The sequence below is a fragment of the Diadema setosum genome, chromosome 21 (assembly GCF_964275005.1).
Source record: "Diadema setosum chromosome 21, eeDiaSeto1, whole genome shotgun sequence".
Lineage (NCBI taxonomy): Eukaryota > Metazoa > Echinodermata > Echinoidea > Diadematoida > Diadematidae > Diadema > Diadema setosum.
Window position 1 is genome coordinate 3,890,264 of NC_092705.1, and position 17,533 is coordinate 3,907,796.

Here is a 17,533-nt window from a genome sequence, read left to right on the forward strand (position 1 = left end):
TGTACGTGTTGTATTCGTGTTGTATCTCGCAGAAGACATTTTAAAAACCAAATTCGTGCTAGAACTGCTGAATATATATGTATATATATATATATATATATATATATATATATATATATATATATGTATACATCTACTTTACATATATATATATTTCATGGAAAAAAAATGTATTAATATCTTCGTCAACTTGAGGTTTTTGACATTGAAGCTGTTGAAAAACAAAGAAAATGATTAAAATATTCACTGTAATTTCAATGATATATTCAACAATGTTTTTTTTTTTTTTAAAAACGAGTGCTGTATCATTGGAAAGATGTAATTTTTCGCTCTTTGATGATAAGATTACTTAAAAAAACACTTAAACTTTTGCAAACTGGAAATTCGGAAAGCTTCACAGTTCCCATAAATGAGCAATGAAACGTTATTTTTCATAAATGAGTAATGAAACGTTTACCGATGTGTTGGCTCAGTGAGTAGAGCGGCTGCCCTCACAATCGGGAGGTCGTGGGTTCAAACCCCGGCCGCGTCATACCAAAAGACGTTAAAAGATGGGAGTTGCTGCTACCTTGTTTGCCGTTCAACAGTTGAAATTAAGGTTAGAGCAACGTCGATCTGGCGCTGCTCAGTGGCTGCCGGGCCCACGATCAATTGAGCAAAAAGAATTTTCATTCTTGGACAATAAAATTTGGAATTTATATCCAAAACAATTATTAGAAAGGAAGTCAAGGTCCACAAAACTGGAGATTCACAAGCAGATGTATCATGCACAAAGGCGATGTGTAAATGCCTTGATTAAAGATGCTAAGTTACAATAATTATCATTCAAAAAAGGTTACGGATTGTGGGAAAGATACAAAGAAGTTGTACAAAGTTGCTAATGCTTTACTTTACCGAAAACAGCGATCTCCTTTACCAGAACACCTCACTCATGGTGATCAGGTTGAGTTAGCCAATTGTTTTAATCAATATTTCATTGATAAAATTGTGGCAATCCAACGGAGTTTCCCAACTCGTTGTGAACAGCCAAATGACATTGTATGTGAAGTCAAGTCAGAATTGAGTGAGTTTCAGTCTGTCACTGTTAATGAGATAGAAAAGCTTATTAAGAACTCACCTAACAAATCATGTGAACTTGATCCAATCCCAACAGATTTGGTTAAGAAGTGTGGCAGAGTTTTAGCACCCGTTATCACAAGAATCATAAATGCTAGCCTGAGATTAGGTGTAGTTCCACAGGTGTGTAAAAAAGCAGTTATTCATCCAACTTTGAAAAAAGCAGGCTTAGATCAGGAGTGTTTAAAAAATTACCGTCCAATTTCAAATTTACCTTATTTAAGTAAATTGCTTGAAAAGGTTGTTTTCTCACAACTGACAATGTATCTGCAAGATAATGAATTGCTTGATTCATTTCAATCTGCGTACAAGCCTGGTCATAGTGTAGAAACACTGTTAGTCAACTTATCAGATATTGCAACTGATTGACAAATTGCCCTACATCGACGTAAATAAGCACTGAATTGATCAGTGTTTTAGTAGTAGCCATGATAAAAAATCATGGGCGTACATACTCGAGCAGGATTCGAACCTACGACCTCCTGATCCCCGGACAGGCGTCATCTCCACTAGACCACCGAGCTTTCGCCCGACAGCAAGTGTTGGTTCTAATCCTTATAGCATGCAGCGGGTACTGCTTTGTTATTCAAATTCAACAAATTCTTCCGTCGAGATGTTTTCATTGCAACTGATTGACAAATTGCCCTACATCGACGTAAATAAGCACTGAATTGATCAGTGTTTTAGTAGTAGCCATGATAAAAAATCATGGGCGTACATACTCGAGCAGGATTCGAACCTACGACCTCCTGATCCCCGGACAGGCGTCATCTCCACTAGACCACCGAGCTTTCGCCCGACAGCAAGTGTTGGTTCTAATCCTTATGGCATGCAGCGGGTACTGCTTTGTTATTCAAATTCAACAAATTCTTCCGTCGAGATGTTTTCATTGCAACTGAATAAGGATTAGAACCAACACTTGCTGTCGGGCGAAAGCTCGGTGGTCTAGTGGAGATGACGCCTGTCCGGGGATCAGGAGGTCGTAGGTTCGAATCCTGCTCGAGTATGTACGCCCATGATTTTTTATCATGGCTACTACTAAAACACTGATCAATTCAGTGCTTATTTACGTCGATGTAGGGCAATTTGTCAATCAGTTGCAATGAAAACATCTCGACGGAAGAATTTGTTGAATTTGAATAACAAAGCAGTACCCGCTGCATACCATAAGGATTAGAACCAACACTTGCTGTCGGGCGAAAGCTCGGTGGTCTAGTGGAGATGACGCCTGTCCGGGGATCAGGAGGTCGTAGGTTCGAATCCTGCTCGAGTATGTACGCCCATGATTTTTTATCATGGCTACTACTAAAACACTGATCAATTCAGTGCTTATTTACGTCGATGTAGGGCAATTTGTCAATCAGTTGCAATGAAAACATCTCGACGGAAGAATTTGTTGAATTTGAATTATCAGATATTGTGTTCAGAGAATTAGATAGTGGTAACATCACTGCTCTTATCATGCTTGATATGAGTTCAGCTTTTGACACAGTTGACCATGCTATTCTGATTCAACGATTGAGATATTTGGGCATCAAAGGAACTGTTCTTGATTGGTTTATATCCTACTTATGTGATCGATCTCATTATGTCAGAATTGGTGATTCTACCTCTTGTAAAACTATGACAAAGTTTGGTGTACCTCAAGGTTCTGTTGGAGGCCCGCTGCTTTTTTCTCTGTATATGCAACCAATTAGTGAAGTATTTCGCAAGCATTGTATTAGTTATCATTGTTATGCGGATGATATACAACTTTATTTGTCTTTTAAACCCACTGTGTCTTCATTGTCATCCGCCATTGTAAAACTCGAAGCATGTTTGCAAGACCTGAAAATTTGGCTTACATCCAATGGCCTTAAACTAAATGATGATAAATCTGAGTTTCTGTTATTGGGATCAAAGTATATGTTAAACAAATTTGATTATCAGTCATGTAATGTCAACATCGGTAGCACTTGCATTACTCCGTCGAAAACAGCCCGTAATTTAGGTGTCATATTTGATCAGGAAATGTCATTTCGAAGTCATGTAACTCATATTCAGCGGAATGTACGATATCAGTTGCGTAATTTAAGTTTCATAAGGAAATATTTGTCTAAATCTGCAGCTGAGATACTTATTCATGCTTTGATTTCTTCTCGGTTAGATTTTTCGAATTCATTGTTGTGTAATCTTTCAAAAAAAGATGTCACAAAACTTCAACGGTTGCAAAATTCTGCTGCCCGACTGTTAACTTTTACTAATAAGTTTGATTCCATGTCACCAGTTCTCCGTTCCTTACATTGGTTACCTGTAGAAAAAAGGATTATTTTCAAGATTCTGTTATTAGTACATCATTCAGTTCATTCTTTTCCCCTAATATACATAAGTAATTCTGTTCAAAAATACAATCCGACACGAAGGCTACGTTCATCATCAGATGCATTCTTACTCCAAACACCCAGAGTAAAACATGGGTATGGTGATCGTGCTTTTTCCGTTATGGGACCAAAATTGTGGAATCAGTTACCTCTTCAGTTAAGGGAACTGTCATCTACAGAGTCATTCAAATCCAAACTTAAAACTTATCTGTTCCTTTCATACTGAGGACTGTAATTGCTGTATGTCATTAATATTGGATTAATATTGCATTTTTAATTGATATATGTTGTATTCTTTATTTGGTATATATTTGCTTTTGTTTACCATTTTTTTCTTTGTTGAAATGTTTGAATATGTATATGCATGTAAATATATGATATTTTTTCATTTTTGAAGCGCCATGAGCACTGAAAAGTGGACCTGTGCGCTATACAAGTAGCCACTATTATTATTATTATTATTATTATTATTATTATTATTGTACATCGGGCTGAATTCGAAGACAGGACTTGCTGAAGAAATTTAATTGCTGCGAGCTTCGTCCTGATATTAAAAAAAAAAACAAAGTAAAAGAAAACAAAATTGTTTGGAAATCGCAACGACCGCCTTGGGCTGCACTGACCTTATTTTGATCATCCCACGATTGTTTTTTATCTTTGCTATCATACCAACTGAATATTGCAATACCAATTGAATTTTTGTAATAAAAAAGTTTCAAAGGCAGCTTTGTTTTTAACCTTTCACTGCGCGCAGAAATAAAAAAGTATAAAACATATAGTTTTGAGATCAACATGTGTACAAGAACAACTACTCCTCTCATGTCGTATATGCTAGGTGTGTATATTTATTTTTTTCCCATGTTTGTTTTTAGTTGGTGGCGGGGGGGGGGGGATCAGTCTGCAATTAGCTGATTTTATTTGCGTACCTTACTATGGCAATTATCTTAGATTTCGTATAATTTCTGATAATTTCATAATGTACATATTTGTTGGTCTTACGTTTTGTACTTTTGTTATGCTGTTTTGTTTTGTTTTGTTTTGTTTTGTTTTGTTTTGATTTGTTTCTTTACACATTTTCAGTTATGTAATATTTGTATTGTACAATTCATTGTGTATCGTGTATTTTTAATTCACGGACTGGCTGAAAAACAGCCTCCGGCTGAGCCCGGTACCGTGACAAAATAAAATGAATGAATGAATGAATGAATGAATGAATGAGTTAATAGATGAAAGACACAAGTATTCATCACATTCACATTTGGACTTGAATGTTGCACACGTCTGAAAAGAATAAATTGGGAAACAAATACACAAAAATTTACTTCATATTCCAAGTTAGAATCAACATGAATCCACTATACGTAGAAACCAACTGTACTGCACACACTAAACTTTGCCAATTAAGTACAGTGAAGGACAACGACTTCTGCAAAATCCAGAAGAGACCGAAAGGCGTCCTATCCTGTAAGGTTGTTGACCTAACAAGGACATAATTCAGAAGAATTCGTCCCGTCCTCCATCAACGTTCTTAACAAGAGGAGCTGTTGTAGCTCAGTGGAAATGACCGTGGACTCTTGACCCTGGGGTCTTTGGTTCAAGACCCTGGTAGTCACAGTTGTGCCCTAAAATGCACCGACACATTTTCCAGTCACCCCACCCCGTACAATAAAATTTAGCATTATAAAACGATTCGCAAAGGTAAGTTGATCATTTGGATTCTTTTCAGAGGCAGTCATCAAAATGACTCTTGATGCCGGTCTCCTGCAATTGTTCTTAATAATTTGAATGAATATTTATTGCTTTTTTTCCAATTGTCTGTTCAATATCACAATTTACGCAAACTGCCTAATTAGTATATACATTATCTATTTTTAAGTATTATGTTTGAACGATTTCATTTTTTACTTTGTGAAAATGGAGAAATGAAATTGAGTCAGTTCAAATCAAAGGATGGCACTCAATCCATTGCCTAGTTTGTGGGAGGAGGGGAGTGGGGTTATCGGCTTGTTCAACAACAGCCATTGCTTCCAATAGCCTAGCTCGCGAAATGTTTCTACAAAATGCAAAATACGAACATAACTTACGGTAAAATATGAACATTCATTTTTACTTTTAATCATAGTTGGCTTTATTTTTACCATTCAATTTGACATTATATTCGATTTACTTTGAAACAAGTGATCCAATATCTTTTTGGGGTGATTGTAAATTAATTACTAAAGTAACAACAGAAACAACACCAAACAGGTTATTATCAAAGAGATAGCTTTGATAGAGGTTCCTATTCGATTGAGCGTACTTTGCATCCCAGCGCGGGATATACTGGCTTCTTTTTTCTTTCCTTTTTGGTGCAGAGTGGGAGGGGGGGGGGGAGGAGGGAGCAGAGATGGGGGAGGTTCTTCGCGTATTCTCGTGAAGTGATAAGTCACTTAAGATGTCTGCCACGTTCATAAGTGATGGTTTGAGTTCAGTACTCTCGCAGATTGTCGATACAAAAGACGTCATAATGGCATTTCGAGACGGATGAGGTTATTTTTCGAGGAGCATTAGCCACAAATAAAGCATGTTGACAATCGTCTATAGGAATGTGTTATGTCAAATTCAAAATATTTCGCGAGTTGAACCATGTCGTATGGAAGTGATTTCTATAACTTGGCAACTCTGTCGTAAACATAAAACGTAAATCAAATCAGCTAAGCCATGGCGTGCATTATCCATACAGGCTGCTCATCATTACCATGGCAACCGGGCCTACAGCGACATGCCGGTAATTCTCTTGGGAACTGCTGGGATTGTTGTCTGACAGTTCCATGAGAAATATTCTTATACAATTTTTGATCGAAAGCAGAGCCGGTGGATTACCGGAGATATTTCTTTTTTTTTTCTTCGTTCCTTTTTCTTTGTTTTTTTTTTTCTACCTACAGGGCGCTACTTGGCCCGGTTGGTGCATATATTTCTTTTTTCTGTTTCTTCCGTTTATCCTTCTTTTATTTCTTCTCCTTCTTTGTCCCATCAAGGGCCGTGATTCCATCACTCATGAGTATCGTCAGAGATACCAGTTCTTTTCTTGCTACTGTCCTCATCGACAGAAGACGTTGTTAATGTGAAATTTTCATTAGCAATACAGCAGAAGTGATTAGAATGAGAAAGGAATGAAAGATAGAGAGGAGGTGTGAATGCATGGGGCGCGTGAAAGTATAAACTTGAATAAAATATTTCCAATATCGATCAAGTTGGGCTACATCACACACCGTTCGTAATCTTCGAAGTTTTTTTTTTCTTGTTTTTTTTTGTTTTGTTTGTTTTGTTTGTTTTTTTTTTGTTTTTTTTTTGTTTTTTTAACTCCGACGATTAGCCTGTAGCTTCAAACTTCCGACGCGCGTCCCCAAGACAGCTACTGTAGGCCTATAGAGTAGTATGAACGTATGCATCATTCCGGACATACATTGTAAGTTTGCCGGAAGGGTCACAAAGCGACAAAGGACGCAGACCCAAACAATTCCGTTTCCTTCTCATCCCTGTGGATAGTAACAAGTTTCCCACTTTGTTGTGTCCACAAAGTTCGTTAGCATATACATGATGAGACAACATTTCTTCCTTCTCCCCTTCTAATATAGAGAGAATGACAGACTTTGTTTCAAATTCCTGAAGGTGTACATTGCACACCATGACCGTGAACGAAAGCGTTCGCATGAGAGCTTAGTGACAGAGACGCGTGGTGAAAAGTTCCTCGGTGTTCAAGAAAGATCAACGCTTATATTTACCCCCCCCCCTCCCCTTTTGCATTTATTCGACGTTTCCAGAGAACTTTGCTCCCTTAACCAGTATTTAGACTTCGGTTTTGGGTCAGAATGGTATCATCACTATGCACTGTGATGACCACAACAAAACTGGAATGTGCCTGAGAAAACCAGAACAAGCGGTGATGTTTGCGTGACGTCATGTATAAATAGGCCCTACTATTCAGTCTAAATCTGCCTGGAAATTACTGGATGGACTTCCCATTAACATTTATTCAGCTGCATGTGCAAACATTTGACACGCCGACACATTGTACTCATATCTACTAAGAAAAGACAGTGGTGAAGACCTGGATTATCAAAACAATACGGTAAAAAATTCATATCTTAAAGGGACGGTAAAGTATTGGTTGAGGTGAGGATTGAGTTTTTAACTTTTTGCGAGATACTTAGAAACTACTTTATGGAAAAATGTTAAAGCACATACAATTCTTTATAAGAGGAATTCAAAGTCTATATATTTTGATAAAATCGGTTTGAAATGGCTGAGATATCCAAAACGAAGGAAAGCAAAGCGATCCTAATAAAAGGTGGGTCCCACGTTTTGTTAGGGTCGCTTTGTTTTGGATATCTCAGCCGTTTCAAAACCAAATTTCATCAAAAACTTCGAATTCCTCTTAAAATTATATGCTCTTTTGAATTTCTTAGGAGGTTTCTCATTATCTCCAAAAAAAACAACAACAACAACAAACCAAACTTAAAAAGCAGTGGAAATCTGAAGACCCATCTCAACTGAATTACATTATTGTAATACCAACCCTATAGGCTTGTTATTATTCCAGTATTTGCAGTCGTAAGCGATGAATTATCAAATTACCATTAACATCATTATCAAAGTCATTGTACAAATGCCAATATCGTTCTAACCTTGATTTTTAATATCATCTTCAGTTACTGGTTGATGTCTGTATCATTAAGACCTTATAACAGTACAGTCACAACTATACATGTTTATACAGTTAAGAATCTACGACCTCTCTGCACACTACATTTCAGATGTACGCTAACCTTTCGTATCGCATGTCGTACCTCAGTTTAATCGTGATGGGAACGGTCTAAGATTGGTCACGGCAGTCATATAGGTCACGTGGTAAATGTAAGTAAATTGATGGACGTATCCACGTCGGTTGTTTGATAGATGACCAATAATGCCGCCACGGATACCACTATCCATAATGCGGTTTCGACTACAATACCTACTTTAGACCCACGGTGTCATTTCCAGAGGTAATTGTTAACTTAAGAGTATACAATCCTTTTTTATTTCTTCCTAACAAAACATATTCCCTCCCCCCCCCCCCCACCACCACCACCACCGCGGAAATACATAACACACGAACACATGCGCGCGCGCACACACATATCGGCACACAATTATCATGACATGTTACTGGTCATGCTGGTGATAAACCAGGGAGGAGGTTTCAACCTCTCTGGATAAACCAATGAAACAAACTACATGCCCACGCTATAGACGGGAAAAGAGTGCATGGAGTGACCGGAAGCCGGGTATATTATCTACCGTGTTGTCATTTTTATTCAGTCAATACTGCAGGTTTTTCTACGAAATGGAGCCAAGAACACACAAGCGTTACTAGTAACAAATGTGACAAGGAATGAACAATTATTTTCAGAGATAGTGCATGATTTTCATTTTTCCGAACATTCTTTTCTCTGTCACTGGTGTGAACCATCCGGCGGCCTGCTGAAACAAAGTCTATTTTAAAGAGAAAGTGTTCAATCGTTAGAGAAGCTCTTTAGACAAGCAAAACGGGATTGGAAACTAGGTATGGACGTACCAGAGAGAGAGGAAAAAATAAGAAGTTGACTGCGAAGACTGTCTCGTTTTATGTGTTCTGATAAAATGTGGCAATGCGACAGAAGAATCATAGTGAAAGACGGTATCAAAGACCAATAGAATGTAACATGTTTCAATTATATAAATCATAAAGCAACTTGATCCTAATCGTGCGAAGGAAAGTGGATAATCTTTACAACGTGCAAATACCGCAGTTTCATGCACATTATTACCTCCATAATATCGAATGGCCAGTTAACCAATACTTTCGTGCGTGGCATTCTGTAGCCTCCGGTATTGTGACGCACATGAGCTCTGCTTCGAGTTTCGTGTTTTCTCTGATATCTATCTCCTCACCCCCATCCCCCCCCCCCCCTCTCTTCTTTCTTTCTTTCTTCTCTGTTTTCCCTTCCTCAAATGTTTTACGCTTATTCAAATATAAAATCTTTCCACTACTATACACTTTATCCACGTATCTGTCTATTTGCTATTTGTATGTTTATTCGTCTATCACTCTCTCTTCATCCAAGCTTCTATCTCCCTAAAAGTTTTCCCAATCACCTATCTATCGACGAACCATTTTTATTTGGAGGCATTTATCTCTATCTATCTATAGTTGTTTATGATATTATATAATTCTGTCTATCTATCTTCTTCATATGTTTATCAATACATCAATACATTCTCCGCTCCATGCATGTATCCATCCATATCTATCTATCTATCTATCTATCTATCTATCTATCTATCTATCTATCTATTCATTGATTTCTCAAATACAATGTACATTTCATATTATATCTATCAATATATCCGCCTGTCCATCCATATCTATCCATACCTTTCTTCCACATCTTTGACCACCGATATCTTCCTCTTTTTGTCTCTTATTTTCTGTCTGTCTGTTTGTCTGTCTGTTCTCATCCGTTTCGAACTGCATGTACTTAAAAGCTCAACAGTAATCGTTGCCATGGGCAGATTTCGTCAAAATTTGCCTGCGTATCTCGGGTCTGACGTATTTTAAACATCACATAATATGACGGAAGCTTAGAAATGCAGAAGCGCTCAACGAAGCAGGGGAGGGGTCAAGACGGATGGCTTTTATTAACCCATGACATCTTGTCAGCGTTGATTTGAGAGTATCTTGTACTGAAGAAATATTCCATGGAGCTGGTTCATTTCATTACGTCTGAAAGTAATGATATTAATACGTTCACATCATAATATCAGAGAGAAAAGCACAAGCATTTACCCATTTCTACACAGAAACATGAACTTTGCAAGAAATTCAGCAATCAGGAAACTTTTGAAACGTTCACAAAGCAAACAATAACGAACAGCAAAGAACTGAAATGAATCCAAGTGCTTGTTCTTCCCGGTGAAACACAATTGAACATCGGATAGTGCAAGTACACTGCACCAATTTAAGTCACAAAAATGTGCTGTCTGAGACCCGATGGATTATTTACAGGTGTCATCCCATGCCATTTCGCTGCAGTGATGGTGATGGTATATTTTCGATAATTAAAGAGATCATAAAAGCAATTATTCCATGGACACTCGAATCAATGATACTAATTGATGATAACGAATATACCCACAATTATCACAAATTCATGTAAATGCATTCCTAACATCAGAACATATAGGTGTAACATTGGTAAGCGTGTTACACATCATAACAGCATGACAACGTTACGCATTGCTCAAGATGGATCTTTAATATGATTTGATAATTACGTAGATGTAGATGGAGATTATGGTGTACGAAACAAAGTTCAACCATTACTCAGAACAATTACCCTCAAAGTCGTAATCAACATTAACAAGCTCCACAGTGATTCACAAGGAATATTGACAGAAGATACATAATGTGACGGGGTAACAAGTTAGACACACAGAAATATATCTAAACAGACACACGAAACAAAGAAGAGACACTCCTCTACCTGTTAGATAGACTCGGTTAAAAGCATTTGGAAAAAGAGATAGACAAATAGATAGATAGAAGGAGAGAAAGAGATAGAGAGAGGGAAAAGAAATCTCACATAACGCAGCCATCAAGCGATCGATTTCCGGCTTGTTAGGGGGAGGTGTCCACTCCTACGGTGGGTGCGAAATGTGAATAATTCATCGATTTTTGACAATAAGTAGGTGCAAAGTCGTGGTGGCTGGGTGTTTGGGAGGCCGACACGAGGACCATTGTCATAGCGGGAAGGTGTTGGCTACACCAGCCACTCGTAGTCCGTGGTGGCTTTGTTCGCGACTTCCAGGTGAGAAAATTCGACTGTTATTGGAAAGGGGTTCCAGAGCAATGCTTTGTAACTTGATGGTCACTCGAACAGAGGAACGAGGAGACAAATGAAAACATCTGACAACTATATAGCCCAGACTCAATGACATCGTAAAAACAGCCAGATAGCTATCCCTATACGTGAATAGGCAGTTTTTCAGTTTGTTTTGGTTATAATTTGTTCTAGTCAAAGAAACACAGATTTGAGCTATTTCAGTTTCTTCATTTTTTTCACCAACATTTTCGTGTGATGAATCCAAACCCTGATATATCTACCATTGTTTTTGTTATATGTATTTCAATTCAATTCAATTCAATTATCCTTTATTTCGATCCATCAAACAAAAAGTAATACATTAATACAAGGTATACTTTTTGTCAACTCATACTGCTGAGCAATTTGAAAAAAAAAAAGAAAGAAAAACAAGTCATAAAATATGATACAAAAAGTATGTGCAAATAATCATAAATTAGGAAAACAATGCACACTCTGCAATAGTAACAAAGAATAAATAAAGCAATACAAAGAATGCTGTGAAGCGAAGCCTGTTACAAGGTAGATCGCTCGAAAGAACAGCAATACACCACTAACAGATATATCCCAAATTAATCTGAATGTGTGCCGTTAAAGCACTTGAAATTGATGTATATATGGTATATTATGATGTCCAGGTAAATATAGACGTTGATTTACATAACAATATTACTGTACGGACATTATTAATTCATTCACCATTGTGTACCAAGAAAATGGTCACAAAACAGCAATACATACAAGGATACACAGGTTGTCACACAAAGCAGAAAAGGAAAAGAAAATAGGCGCATGAAGAAAACATGCAATATCGTAGAAAGAATAGGAACAAAATGAAATCAAAGATATCTAAAATCCTGAGATATCATAAGCATGATATACGTACATTCTGAAACCGACAAGATCAGGGCAACCATTATTATTATCACGTGTAATACCCCAAAGACAAGTGGGTATAGCTAGGCCTTTTTAGTTTACTAGTTTTGCTAGTATGCTTGTTTGGTCGGCGTTTCATTGTGAGTACACATTCCGACCCTCCTACGAAGAGAGATTATGGATATGAAATTCACTTGATTTCGTCCATCAGTCACATATCAAGTATCATAATAATTCAAAACAAAAACGAATGAAATATAACAGAGAGAGTACATCTAGCTCCCTCCCCTTTTATCTATCTATCTATCTATCTATCTGAATATCTTTATCTATCTCTATCTATATCTATCTCTTATATTTATCTATATCTATTTACGATTTATCTATATCTATCTTTCCTTTCTATCTATCTATTCATCTATTTATCTATTTATTTATTCATTTATTTATTTATTTATTTATCTATCTATCTATCTATCTATCTATCTATCTATCTATCTATCTATGTATCTATGTATCTATTTATCTATCTATCTACCTATCCACCCCTCTTACACACATTCTCATTATTTCTCTCTGTTCTACAAGTTGCAACGAGTGGACTGTCTGGGCCAGTCTGCATGTTTGCTCCACCCTAATTACTTGCTCATGAAACGCTAGATCATACTTCTATGGAGAGCTAGGGTTTAATGACACCAATCGCATTGTAATCAGCACGTATTCACAATCTGAAATGCCGTGTAAGTCGTTTCTTCGTACAGTTATTGATTGGGAGGCATTACACCATTTATAGGGGATTGCAGATCGATAACAGTATGCCATCATGACGAGATATAGATACATTAACAGGTGCGCCGCTATTTGACAATCGCTGCAACAGGCACACAAGGCCCGACGCATGATACAATGACGCGAATGGCACGAATTATGAAAGCAAAGCGATGAAGTGTTAAAAAAAACAACCGTTGAAGAAGTAACACGTTGTAACTGTGTTCCCGAACGAAGTAGAAAGTAGAGCGAGACTAGGGATGTACGATCCTCTGTTTTGAGTTTTCTCAACAGGCGCACAGCGATACCAAAGCAGAAAGATTCGAACCCATTGATTGGTTGATTGAATATCAACTGACACGTGTAAAATTATTAATTCAAAAATTAATTATGTACACAGATTAAGGAATTAAGACAAGGATACATGCAGCGTAATTGCTTGATAATCATTTGATAATTGTAGTAAAAAAAAAAAAAAAGGTCGCTGCTTCTTTAAATAATAGACTGACTAATAGTTTGTGACTACTGACTAATAGTTTGTGACTGCTGATAAAACCTGTCGCTGCCATTGGAAATCTATATGTACAAATCTCAACTGCATTTCAGTTGGTGGTCCTGTAATGGTTAATTCACTGAGTGGAGAACATGAAGCATCCAACCTGCGCCTCAAGTTGTCCGATGAAACCATGGAATTGATTATGAAAGCTAAAGACAGAAAGAACAAGGAAAAGTAGAAATTACGCGGTGCGTAATATATGTCCCCGCCGGAAGTAGCATTTTGTAGCCAGTGTACAATACAGGTAAAAAATCAAGGTCAAAGGTCAAAGAAGTCAAAGGTCAAATTTCTGTGTAGAAGTTTTGAAGCCCTCACCTAGTGCCATCACATAAAGCAAACGGAATCGAAATCGGGTTAGAAATGGCGAAGGAGTAGCATTTTGTAGCAAAACGTACAATAAATGTCAAGAATCAAGGTCAAAGGTCAAAGAAGTCAAAGGTCAAAATTCTGTGTAGAAGTTTTGAAGCCCTCACCTAGTGCCATCACATAAAGCAAACAGAATCAAAATCGGGTCAGAAATGGCGAAGGAGTAGCATTTTGTAGCAAAATGTACAATACAGGTCAAAAATCAAGGGCAAAGGTCAAAGAAGTCAAAGGTCAAAATTCTGTGTAGAAGTTTTGAAGCCCTCACCTAGTGCAATCACATAAAGCAAACGGAATTGAAATCGGGTTAGAAATGGCAAAGGAGTAGCATTTTGTAGCCAATGTACAATATAGGTCAAAAATCAAGGTCAAAGGTCAAAAAAGTCAAAGGTCCAAATTCTGTGCAGAAGTTTTGAAGCCCACACCTAGTGCCATCACACAAAGCAAACGGAATCGAAATCGGGTGAGAAATGGCGAAGGAGTAGCATTTTGAAGCAAAATGTACAATATAGGTCAAAAAAAAAAGAAGTTTCAAGGCTCCAATGTAGTACTATCATCAGCAAACAGAATCAAAATTGGCTCATAAATGACAGAGAAGTAGCAAATTGAACATTTTGATCACACACGGACGCACACACAGACGGACGGACGGACGGACGGACACACGGACACACGGACACACAAACGTACGGAGCCCGTTTCATAGTCCCCTGCTCGAACTCGTTCGGCGGGGACAAAAAGACACTGGAAATATGAGTTGGGAAAAAATGACGTGTAAAAAACTGTGTAAAATCATTTCATGATCCATTAACTGCAAATCGCTGAAATTGAGAAGATAGGGAAATAATAGGTCAGAGCAAGATCGGAACGATAAACGGAAGCGCAAATTGAGGCTTTAGCGGCCAATTGACGACACACCGTGCGATCCATGATAAACGATAAATCAGAGTCAGCAATACTTACTGGATTATAATGCGCATTTCCGTCGAAACAAATCCATGCAATTGTGACCATGACACAGATCGCTACTGTTTACGTTTTTGTGGATTTTTTCCTCTTTATTCCGAACGTTAAAAAGAAAAACACCGATAGCCTTTCCGTAGAATCTCGTCGAATGCATTTATCACAATCTGCGTTATTGCTTAGTCCCGACTACTAGTACTTTGAGTCATTTTTTTTTCTTTGACCGATTACCTCTTAACACAATCACTTTCGCCTCTTCAGTCATGTCAGTAGGTACGGCACGCTCAGCGCGCTCTTCCAGTCGCGCGTAACGCACTATTGACAGAGACCGAGCGCACACGAGCGTCTCTTGGAAACGCTAATGGCTTGGTATTCATCATAACTCGCTCAACCAAGCTCTCAAAAGCATTGAATCTGACATTTTGTGGACAGATGATGAATTATGCTAGCAAACCCTGATGATTTATTGAAACCTTACTCAACCACCTTGATACCCTATTTAAAAAAAAAAAATAAAATCTAAACCACAGCACTTAACTTTCTGTTCATAGCTAGGCTCCATTAAGATTAAGTTTAATTGGGGCTGATTATATTGTACCTCCTTACATTTAGGTTCTCTGTATGAAGAAATTATGTTCATCAGGATATGACAAAATGTAATTACCGTAACTTAATCAAGTAATCAATTTGTACGACGTAATCGATAAAAGGCGTGGTCGAGGTCTTTGTCCTGTGATCATGCTTCTTAGGTGGCAGATACATCATTATTCACTAACTCATCTATCATTTTTTTTTAAACCAATCCCGTTAAATTGTTCTGTGATTTTGAGCTAAGAGATCATGTTTTGTTATGATGTGAAGTGATTATGAGCACAGATACGTTTTTATTCATCACGACTTCATTTATTTTCTTTAGATCACTTTACTTCACTATCACAAGATTGTTCATTCCCGTAATTAATTTTGTCCATAATAGAAACAAGTCAGCTTATCATATATATACGCTCCTGTAAGTCGCTGTGGTTTTTACAGATGCTCACTAATTTGCCTTCGTCTCCCTTTCACTCACACTTTTACCTACTCAAAACCTCACACGTAATAATGAACTTTTCTCCACTTTCTTTTTTCCATGCAACAACACTGCAGTGAATAACCTATACCAGATCGCATACATTGATATTTTTATTAAAAAACCTGTAAAAATTAGACAAGTTATGGAATTTTAACATATTATGAGGGTTTTTTAAACAACGATCTTAATATACGTAGATAGATATGAATATATATATATATATATATATATATATATATATATATATATACACACATATATTATATAAATCTATATATATTACATGAGTGTACACACAAAAGTCCTTTCTCTTTCGATATATATAAATATATAATATATATATATATATATATATATATATATATATATATATATATATATATATATATATATATATATAGGGCTGCCAATATTTTGACAGCAAGAAGGGGAGAGTCCAGTTAGCAATCACGGAGATACCTGCGTATCACGTAGGCGAAAATGCCTTATAAAGGTAGCTCGTATTTTCGAATCAGCACAAAAACTTGATCCTATTTGATTTGTTCTCAAAATTATTCGTGCTTGAAAATAACTAAACGTTCTCTCAGCGGCATAATATTCTATAGAGCATTATATCGAAAAGACCGATAAAGGAACAGTCCAACGTGACACAACTGTCAAGAGAATAATTGATTAATTGCTGTCCTAGTTGTATACACAAAAATAGCCCAAAGCCTTGGTGACGTTGTTATAATCACGTCTGTGATGTAATAACAGCGACTATTGCACCGAAGTTATCAGGCATAATGACATGCAAATAGTAATATAACCATTCATCTCATTTCTCTGTAATTTGCAACCGCTTTTTTCACTTTTCTGGACCAAAAGCAATAAAGAAACGTTTAATCTGTAGAAGATCGCCCCCCCCCCCTCCTTATGCAGAAATTCCGTCAATTTTGTCTGTCAAAACCAGACTTAATGCGAACTTAATTGCGGCGCCGTATCAGAAAGAGGAGACGTGATTAAACATGACATAATCTAACACGGTTCCAGCATCAAGACTGATCGTAATGTGCATGCAAAATCCCAACGCCATTGGCAATAAATAGAGTAATATCATTGCCATGATTCTTGTTCCTCGCGGTCTACTATAACGCACTGTACAGTTTTGAAATGCACAATAACTTGTTCAGGTTGAGTTGCTCTGTACGAATGCCATTTACTCTCTTGACGAGGAGCGGTGGCTTTTTTACATTCAGTGAACGGAACATCATACATGGAAGCAATATAGGCCTATTACACCTACAGGCAAAAGGTGAAACTTTGATTGATTCAAACGTCGATTGTTTAAATCAAAGTCCATAATTATGGCCCAAAATAATTTGTATGAACGCTCGTTAAAAGGGAGGAGGAGGTGAGGTGTAATAAAAATAACAATTAAACATTTCACATCTATATACATGTCCAAATGCCCTTTAAGTGAGTTTTAGATTTTTTTTTTTTAATGATGATGATAACAACTCAAGAGGAGGCGTGTTCGATGATCCCATTTCAT

The 17,533-nt window shown here is 37.1% G+C and overlaps 4 non-coding genes across 4 annotated transcripts; 2 read left to right on the forward strand and 2 right to left on the reverse strand.

The window, feature by feature from the left end:
- Positions 1-1,567: 1,567 nt before the first annotated feature.
- Trnap-ggg (transfer RNA proline (anticodon GGG)) lies at positions 1,568-1,640 on the reverse strand. The gene has a single exon. It is a non-coding gene; the product is annotated as a tRNA-Pro (tRNA).
- Positions 1,641-1,834: 194 nt separating this feature from the next.
- Trnap-ggg (transfer RNA proline (anticodon GGG)) lies at positions 1,835-1,907 on the reverse strand. The gene has a single exon. It is a non-coding gene; the product is annotated as a tRNA-Pro (tRNA).
- Positions 1,908-2,050: 143 nt separating this feature from the next.
- Positions 2,051-2,123, forward strand: Trnap-ggg (transfer RNA proline (anticodon GGG)). The gene has a single exon. It is a non-coding gene; the product is annotated as a tRNA-Pro (tRNA).
- A 194-nt stretch (positions 2,124-2,317) lies between these two features.
- Trnap-ggg (transfer RNA proline (anticodon GGG)) lies at positions 2,318-2,390 on the forward strand. The gene has a single exon. It is a non-coding gene; the product is annotated as a tRNA-Pro (tRNA).
- Positions 2,391-17,533: the final 15,143 nt, after the last annotated feature.